This window comes from Larus michahellis, chromosome W (assembly GCF_964199755.1).
Source record: "Larus michahellis chromosome W, bLarMic1.1, whole genome shotgun sequence".
NCBI lineage: Eukaryota > Metazoa > Chordata > Aves > Charadriiformes > Laridae > Larus > Larus michahellis.
In genome coordinates this window covers 12,702,690-12,712,896 of record NC_133929.1, presented here as the reverse complement: position 1 = coordinate 12,712,896, position 10,207 = coordinate 12,702,690, and positions in this window count along the sequence as shown.

Here is a 10,207-nt window from a genome sequence, read left to right as displayed (position 1 = left end):
AGCCTCTGACATAGGTACCCTGACTATACATCTCACAGTAGAGCAGTTCATTTCAACCCTGTGCTTTACCTACCATCTAGTGGATAGAAATATATTTGCATTTCTGTTGTTGGAGGATCTTTGGATTCTGTATCTTTTCTGAAATGAAATAAAAATAAACACTCTGTGATTTATTATTCTTCCTTTTTTTTTAAAGAAAATAAAATATTCATGTCTTTTTACCCACCTTATCTCAGTTCCACTGGGAGCACTGCAATATTTAGCAACTTCAGAGAAAAAAGGATCAAAAAAAATGTAGCTGTGCCTTTTTTTCTTTTCCAGATAGAAAATAAATGTCAATGCATGATCCTTCTTTTCCTTATATTTAAAAATAAAAAAAGATTTTTTCATTAAGAGATGAACCCATACGTCTCTGAATATGCATTTGAGATTTGGCCTTCAATTTGAGCCACTTATTACTTTTCAAAGTACTGCTCCTCTATCTGTCTGTCTTAAATTAATATCCCTCTTTGTGTGTTCCCCTTTCCATATTGCCTGCCATCTGTTACACGATCACTGAGAGATAGCGCCTGGTTCGCTTGTTTGATTAGTTATCTTGCTTTCTGTTTCAGTCGACATTGGTTAAATGACAAACAGAATAGTAGAGGTTGGAAGGGACCTTCGGAGATCGTCTCGTCAAACCCTCCTGCCAGAGCAGGGTCACCTAGAGCAGGTTGGACAGGAATGCATCCAGGCGAGTTTTGAATATCTCCAGAGAAGGAGACCCCATCACCTCTCTGGGCAGCCTGTTCCAGTGCTCTGGCACCCTCAAAGTAAAGAAGTGCCTCCTCATGTTGAGATGGAATTTCCTGTGTTCTAGCTTGTGCCCATTGCCCCTTGTCCTGTCACCGGGCACCACTGAAAAGAGCCTGGACCCATCCTTTTGATACCTGCCCTTTAGATATTTATAAGCATTGATGAGGTCCCCTCTCAGTCTTCTCTTCTCCAGGCTAAACAGACCCTGGCCTCTCAGCCTTTCCTCATAAGAGAGGTGCTCCATTCCCTTAATCATCTTTGTAGCCCTCTGCTGGACTGTCTCCAGTAGTTCCCTGTCCTTCTTGAACCGGGGGTCCAAGAACTGGACACAGTACTCCAGATGCGGCCTCACCAGGGCAGAGTAGAGGGGGAGAATGACCGCCCCCAGCCTCCTGGCCACAGTGTTACTCTCCTGATATCAGAAAAGTTATGCCATAAACAGGTAGAGATGACCTCTTCCACCGTATCTGTGTGATTATTTTCTAACATAAGGTTCCAAATGCTAGTTATATAAGTCGTAGCCAGTCACATTTAAATAATTGTTTGGGAGACATTAGATTTTGTATCATCCTAAAATAGGCATTTATGATAGATTAAATGAAAATGTGGCTTGACACACCTGTCTTCTTCCCTGATTACAAAGGGAGCTCATCGATGCAGGTCAGGTGAGGATCCTGGACCATGACTCAGTTCTTCCCTCTCGACCTCCAGCATTGGTCAAGCTTCCCCAGGCATGAAAGAGCCTTCGGGAGACCTGCCCTCTCCCTGACCAGCAGCCCAGGGCCGGAAGGTACTCGCAGCAGCTGAAAGGGCCTGAAATCAGATAGTCTGAATTGAGTCCCTGCATGCCTAGCCTCTCTTTACGTGCAGGGGAGACTTGTCAGTGCAGCCTGAGGAGCCTGGGGTCAATGCTGCTCACCCATCAGCGGGCACCAGGACTGCTCCAATAGCTCCCCAGGAGCCACCAGCAGCACTGACTAGCTTTTTACTGACTGTAAGGACAGCTTAAACACCAACCTGGGCATAAACATCCCTAGGTGTCTAAATTTAAGTGTTTTACCTATGCACGCTCTCCCACTCAATACTTTAGTCAGCTAAAATTTGGCAAGACAAATTCCACCATGGAAGGTTACTAATTTCACCTTGTAAGTCTAACTGGCAAGTGATGTGAGAAAAATAAAGAAAATAAAATATTTATCATTCTCACACTGCCTCAGCACAGGTTATTATAACATCATGATAACTTTTTGACACAGGTGGTACAGGAGCCAATAAGGAGAGGAGCACTCCTGGACCTGGTACTGACAAACACAGAGGGACTGGCGGAGGACATTAAGGTTGGGGGCACCCTAGGTTGTAGTGATCATGAGAAGATAGACTTCAGGATCATGGGTACTACGCACAGAACAACAAGAAGTAGAATCGCAAGCTTGGACTTCAGGAGGGCTAACTTTGACATCTTCAAGAAACTGCTTGGAGAGATCCCATGGGCTAGGGCTCTGGAAGGCAAAGGGGCTCAAGAAAGCTGGTTGGTATTCAAAGACCACTTTTGGAGGGATGGCCCATAAACTAAGGGCATTATATCTGCATGAATATATATGTATATATACATGACAGGGGAGAGTGGTGGCAATTCATTGGAACCTGTAAGATCTGTGCATGGCATAGATGGTATGGAATAAGGGGTGGATAATGTCCTGGTTCCGGCAGGGATAGGGTTAATTTTTCCTGGTATTCCATGCCATGTGAGCCATGCCCACCCTGAGCTGCCGGGGGAGGGGGCAGGAAGTCGCTGCTTGGAGCAGGCTGGGGCATCTGGGGTCTGGTCGGTGAGCGGCGGGGAGCGGCGGTTCCGTAATCGTGTTTGTATATGCCTCTATCCGTGTGATTGTTGTTGTTTGCCTGTTCCCTTTGCTGTTCTGTTAAACTGCCTTTGTCTCAACCCAAGAGTCTTGCCTTTTCTTCTGATTCTTCCTGTATCGGGAAGGCGCGAGCGAGCGGCACGTGGTTCTTTGTTGCTGTCTGAGGCTAAACCACAACAGGTGGTAAGGAAGGAGGGGAAGAGGAAGGACACTTGCTCTGAAAATCAGCCAGCAGCAGGAGCAATCACAAAAACTTCAAGGTCCTTCCTGCCCTGTCAGTCTGCTCCAAGCTCCACAGAAGTGGGAGGTGATGGGGTGTATTTTTGCTGCGTACTGGCGTGTGTGCAGCTGGGAGAGAAGTGCGGTTGGATGGAAAACCCCACCTCAACCTTGTGTTCATGCCCACTCCTGCTGATGCACACATTTGAGTTTAATTTTTGAAGTGAGCTAAAATAACATTAAAAGGCTGGTAAATGAAAAGTGAGACAGATGCTTTGAAGGACAAAGTCTGCATGTTCACTTGTGTCTACTTCAGTAGTGCTCAGTACATCTCCAGTGACATCTTTGTTATCAAGTCAAACAAGGCCAGACAACAATTCCAGAAAGCAGAACTTCATTTTCTGTACAGTTCTTTTTTTTAAGACAGTTGCCACAGTTTTGACCTGAATTAATAAACTAACAGTATCTGACCATGGTTTCAGGAGGCATGATGGCCAGGGACCATTCCTGGTAAGCGAATTTGGATGTAACCACCCCATCTTGAACAATAAGGTGTGTGGCTGCAGGCTGGTTTGTGCTACTGATGGCAGTCCCCGTGAGTTGGTGCAGCTGCAGCGTTATGGAGATGGAAGACATCACACCTCAAAGACCGTCAGGTTGCCAGCGAGAAGTCTCCTGTGGGCTGTGCAGACCTCTTGTCTGCTTAAAGAACGCAGTGCAATTAATTTTCTTCTTTAAACTTAGACATCAAGCCCTTGTTCTGAGTTACGGCCTGGGGGCTATAGGCAGCAGAATTGGGTGCACGGGAATGCGGGGCTGGTGTTTTTAGCTCCTAGGAACAAGGATGCCAGCCAGAGTTCATCACTAGCCTCCTTTGTTTTTAACAAAAAGGCTTTGAACTTCGTAGATTTTTAACAGAGTATTTGGGGGTCAGCCTACTGGTACATGCCAGTTAGACATTAGAGCATCTCAACAAGCTTTATGCCAGGCATGCCTTTTGTCATGGAAGTTGCTATCTATTTTTGCTGCTTTAATCATCTTTACTGTAAGGGTGGTGAGGCACTGGAACATATTGCCCAGAGAAGTTGTGGATGCCCCATCCCTGTATGTGTTCAAGGCCAGGCCGGATGAGGCTTTGAGCAGCCTGGTCTAGTGGGAGGTGTCCCTGCCCATGGCAGGGGGGTTGGAACTAGATGATCTTTAAGGTCCCTTCCAACCTGAACCATTCTGTGATTCTGTGTGATTCTGTGATTCTGTGATCTATGATTGTTAGCAAAGCTGACTGAATAGCTAAAAATGAACTGGTTATACACTGAACTGACCCACATCAGTTGCTTCTGGAATATCTGTCACTGATTGTAATACTCCTACCTGTATCTGTTCTGCAGAGAGTTTTGAGATGTATCCATATATAGAGAAATAGAGAAATACACACATACACACATATGTGTATGGTTTCTTTCATATTTTATAACTTTGGGTTGACTGGAAATGTTTTTCCACAGTTTCCAAAGATTTTCTTGCCTGTAAAAAAAAATTTAGACTATCGAAAATACTGATGATAATAATATAGTACCCCCTTCTCAAACTGTTGCAAATGTTTTTCTATAGAAATATCTCTCTGTAAACTAGCCGAAAGACTGTCTAATAACTATCAAGTAGTTCTGGATGAATTATTTTAAACTTCAGATTTGTGTAGGAAAGGAAGTAAAGAAAGAAAAATAGTGACCACTTTCTCTGATTGGATCCATCGCTGGCTTATAATGAAAGAGTACTTCAAATATCCCAGAGTTTGAAAGCTAGGAAAATTTAAGTTGTGTTACAACAGACAGAGATTTGCCATTCTTAAACTGAAAATATTAGAGCTATGTATTCTAAAGATCCCTCTCAATTTAAATGAGTCAGAAATAGCACTTAGATGAGTACTTTTCTTACAGCAAGGACCAGTATGCAACTAAGTTCAATTATTCCCTCTTTTCATCTAAACAAAAAGTTTCTTCCTTATGGAGGGAAGATAAAATAAGCAGCCCCTATTCAGGACATGCTCTCCAGCCAGGTGTCTCTGCATGTGCCCAGAAGCTTGGGGACAAGGCTCTTACCAGTACATCCTCCTAGGCTGTGTTAGAGCTTAGGGTGTTGTGTATCACTACACTGGTGCTGTATCCAGCTGAAAGGCTGCCTCCAAACATTATAGGGACACACTGGGTCTAGAGGTCCTACTGGGATAAATTTTCCAGTGGACAGGGATCAGCACAAATGGGAAGAGGTTAATAAACTGGATCTGAAGTATCTGTAGCCCAACTGCTGGCACCTCTCATTTTAACATCAAATGACAAGGGATGCATCACTCTCTCTCTGAGATGATGAGAGAATAAATCCAATTCTGATTGGCATTCAGAAATTATGGCAACAAGGACCAGTTAAGCTTTTACAGACTTTTTTTCAGGGTAACAGTTTTAACACCTTCCCCCCCCTTTTTTTTTGTTATTGAGAATGGAAAGGAAAAACCCATTTCTGTGAAAAAGGACAATGATCTTAAGCAAAACTGCAGATTACCTCTAAAACAAACTTTAGTTTCTTTAAATTTATTTTCCTGAGTGCACACCAAAAAAAAAGAAAAAAGAAAGACTAATTGCAGTCAATATGGCATTTTCCTTTATAGTGCACAAATGACAAACCCTGAGAACAGAGGGCTGTAAAGCAGGTAGTTATCTGCTCTTCCCATAGGGGTTAGACAAAATATCTTACTCAGCACATGACTCTCGAGGCAGGAATACACTCACTTGCCAAAAGAACATAAGTTAAAGATTTTTAGGAGATTTTTTACTTTGGTTCTTTAGTGCCTTGCCATTAGCCCAGCATTAGCCAGCATCCTAGCATCAGCCCAGGGATTTCAATGCAAAAATTCCTGCAGTGGCAGGAACCAGGAGCTGAACTCCTATTACATTTCTATTTATTAAAAAGTGGATTTGGAGGCACTACTGAACTGACAGCAAAGGATTTGCTAGTTTATTATTTAGACAGGAGCAGGTATCTTTATTCGCTGTCTAAAAAACAGAGAATTTCTTTATCTGACCAACCAGGGCAATGCTGTGTGACTCAAGAAAGGGAAGCTCTATTAGCAGCTGAAAACCAGGAGTTTCCCAAGAAAAAAGGTGGTTGAGGTGGCTTAGACCTCCAAGGGCTGTCACTGGTACCACTGCTCCGCCCTGCATTTGGCCCTAGGGCCAGGCCAGTTTGGGATGTGCACCTCCACGTTTTGTTTTGAATTTGTGCCTCTTAGGGGAAAGGAAAGCAAAGTTTAAAGAGCTGTGGAGAAAAATAATAAGCTAGGATGACCCCAAGGAGGTTAAGCAATTCCCTGGGCTGAGGGGAAGGATGTTCCTTGGTTCTTGGTAGGAGCCCAGTTTCTGCAGGGAAGTGTGCAACGCTCCCCTCCAGCCCTGCCGGCACTTTAGTCGTTGGGGCACTTCCCCGAAATACAAGTTGAGCCATGTTACTGCTTAGGAGGACCCTTGTTTCACACATCCCAGGCAAGTTGTCCTACAGATGGATGATAACACACAAAAGGCAAGTGGTGTAACCCTTCTGTCATTCTTGAAATAAAAATAGCTTTGGTAGTTTTGGAGCATGTTACATATTCTTAAAAATTGGGGGTCAGGTCCCCAAACTCCAGTTGCAATTTAAGCCTCCATGAGCTTCTTTGGGTCTCGTGCAGCCTTTGGTCCTTGGTAGAACAGGGTTTAGTTTATATGGCCTCCAGTGAGCTTGCACTGTGCAGATTAATAGAGCACATATCCCTCTTCACATGACAGTTCAGCAAAGAAAGCATTAATGCACATTTTCCTGCCCAAACAGCAGCTCAGTTTCCACAGCAGTCTCTTGGACCTCCTGAGGGTACAATTCTACTGTGATTTTTGATCTACTCATTCTGGCATGAAGCAAGTATTTCAGTCCATAAGATATCCTTGTGCAAAACTGACAATATTTTGTGCCAGTAGCTACAGCTTACAGAAATCATGGAGATGGCCAGTTTTACTCAAAGGGTGTAAGGCTTGAAGAGCATAGCAATGGTCTAATTTGTACCAGCTGGCCTGAGGACCAGACCTCGCTCCTCTGGGCACATTGAGAGGGACCGCAGATGCAAATCACTCTCCTTGGCCACTTTCAAGCCATTGATCTAATCACAGGTTTACTTTTTCTTTTTACACCCCGTCTGAGCTTTTCTGCTTACCCCTGGTTCGAGGAGCTTTTTATTTTTTATTTTACTTACGTGAAATATTAGCAGGTGGGGGAGATGTTCATTACTAAAGCAGACTCCAGCTGAAACAGCCATAAGCTGGTTTGTGAGCAGTGTCACGCACAAACTGGAAGGGTAGACACCTAGCTATTGTGTAAAGGCAATGACATATGGAGTTCAGCATGACTTTGTACCCAAAATGGTATTTAAACTTTCAACCTTCATGCAGAGACTCCAGGCTGCATCTTATTTTGCTTCTTTCTTTCCTAATTTGTAACCAATACTTGATTTAGTAAATTCCAGAATTCGACTCTGAAGATGAATGAAAAAGCCTCAGGAAACTAGTGACCTCCTTAATAAAAGAATACAATAACTTTACTAGATTTAACATTTCAGGGATCTATAAAGATTGGATTGGAAAGATATTTTTTTCATCCTTTCTGTGGGGGTAAAATGAAAGCACCTGGACCACACAGCTGGTTACTAGATATTATGTGCAGTGATAGAAACAGAAAGTATTGGCTTTCATTACAAGTCAGAAATAGACAGATAACACAAAGAAGACTTTTGAAATATCTGCCACAGAAGACAAAAGGAATATTTGCTTTTTTAAATGGAGCTCAATATTTAAAAGTAAATATAAAATCCATCCCAGATGTTTTTCCTCTTGATTTGTGCTCGCTTTTGACTCCTCCTTACAGAAAGTTTTAAAGCATTACCAGTTCCAATTATCTTCTTGAACTGTTTTCTGTGAAGCTGACATTACTCCCTTCCAAACAGTGAGTGGGTCTGATTCTCCCAGCACAAATCACCGTCTGTTGAAGTCCTTTGGAATGCACTGGCTAAAAGTTGCTGCAAGATCAAAACTTTATCTGATGAGGAATTTTTTGCAAAGCTTCATATCAACTGGATAGTTCAGTTGGCTAAATTATCTATGTTCAGTGCTCAGACAGGGCATAAAATGACATTATGGCAAAGCAAAGCCAAATAATCTCTCAAAATTCTTTTGTCACCTATTTACATTACTGCACTAAGGCTGGGATACATCTCGCCTGGATTTAAACATACAGAAGTGAAGAAACTGACTTAGAGACCCACCTTGGTTTTCCCTATAATTAAGAGCAACACACATATATAATAGAAACTCCTGGGGATAATGAATTTCTTCCTAGAATAGTTCTGAAATAGGTACAATTAATTACTCTCTAGAGGTAACTGTCTCTATGTACTGTCAATAAATGCAATACACATGATTAACTTTGACTAGTTGCTGTAACTTTTTAACAAGGTAGTTAAGTGAGGCAATTGTTTCTTTTTAGCATTTTACTTAAAATAAGCTTAAAATGCAGGATGAGCCAAAACGTTCTTCAAGAAACTTACTGGAACCAGACATGAAGGAATTTGACTGAGATTTCACGGTGATTTCCCCTCCTGGCTGACAAGATGAAAGTACAAATCTTAAAATCATGGACTGACCTTGCCAAACTTAATTTGGAACATCTGAACAGATTTTTTTCCTTTTTTTAGGCTTTGAAATGGCTTATTTTGCTTTGATTTTGATAATTTTAAAACTTTTAAAGTCAAAAGGACAAAAGGTCATTTCTAAACTAAAAAGTATGTATTTTGTATGTATTTTTGTTTCTGCCAGAAATATGGTATTTCAATTATTCAAAAATATAAATAATGAAATCATTCAAAACAGAGCAGCATTATCAATTTAAATTTCCAAGAATATTAATTCTCTGGTGATAATGCTTTAGTAGAAAATTCCTGAATAGACCTACTCGATACAGAAATTTAAGCATTACAGAGCATAGGTAAAGAGTCTGGAATAAATGAGATCTCATCAGTCTATTGAGGTTTATCAAAAGACAGCCAGAGGGGACTGGTGATGATCAGTCCTGCCTTTAAACACTCCATTATCCTTGATCCAAAATGCAGACTTCATCGCACGGTGCAAGCAATGTCAGGCTGAGCTCCACAAGAAATGCTATGAACACTTCTAAGCATTTTCTTCACTGAAAGACAGCTTGTAAAACACAAAGACTAAAGAAAGTACTTTTAAAAAGTATCAAGAAAACTTATAGTTCACAAATGCATCTTACATAGGAAATGTTCCCACTAAAGACAATGCACATGTAGGATGACCAGTTTGGGCTGTAATGCAAGGCTATTTTCAGTACAGTTGCACACAAGTGAATTTACTTAGATGCAATAAGCATCTGCAAGGTTGGCCCTTTTACACAAACATCACTTAAACTCTACAGAAAAGAAACTTCCTCTGGGGTGAAACACAACAATCACTGAACAGCTAAGCAGAGAGATGGGGAAGAAAACCCCACAAATGTATCAAAGAAAAGACTTGCGGGAGAGCAAGAATTCACACCGGCATGAAAAAAGCTGGAATGAAGCCAGGCTGCCAGATTTGGTACCCCACGCAAAATGATCTGGAAAGAAATGATGTAATGTGTAACTACTTATGTTAATATTACAGAAACAATATATAAACCCACAGCATTTCAGTTTTAATAGTACCCTGTGCTTCAGTTTTAATTGTGCCCTCCCTATGAGCATGAGAGGAATTAAAAATAGATAAATAAATTTAATTTGACCAAGGGCAAAGCTTTGAATTATCTTGGTATCTTGGGAGCCGCTCAGGAAAAAGGTTTTCTGTTGGGGACAGGAAGCAAAAGCTGTCCCTCTCAGTTCCATTTCAGACTGTGAAACTGTTTTGCTGCTGGTCTAAGGCAGAACCTGAAAGAGGTTCATGACTCCAAAGTCCAGCTTCACATATCCTTTGAGTCAATGAAATATTCCTCTCACCAGAAAAGCAATCCCATCTATTTAAGGGAGGCCAAACCATGATATTTATACTCTTACCCCATATATCCCCACTCATTTCAAGGAAATCTGTTATTAATGATACCTAGTACCATCTTCAGAGCAAAATACTTGTCAGAAGAGGTCAGTGTCATTATTTCCACTTTACAAACAAGAACAAGGCATGGGCAAGGTCAGATTACACATGTCTGTCAGGAGTCTTGAACTGATGCTTTTAATGCTAAGCCACAGTGCTTGCTCCTAAACCTTC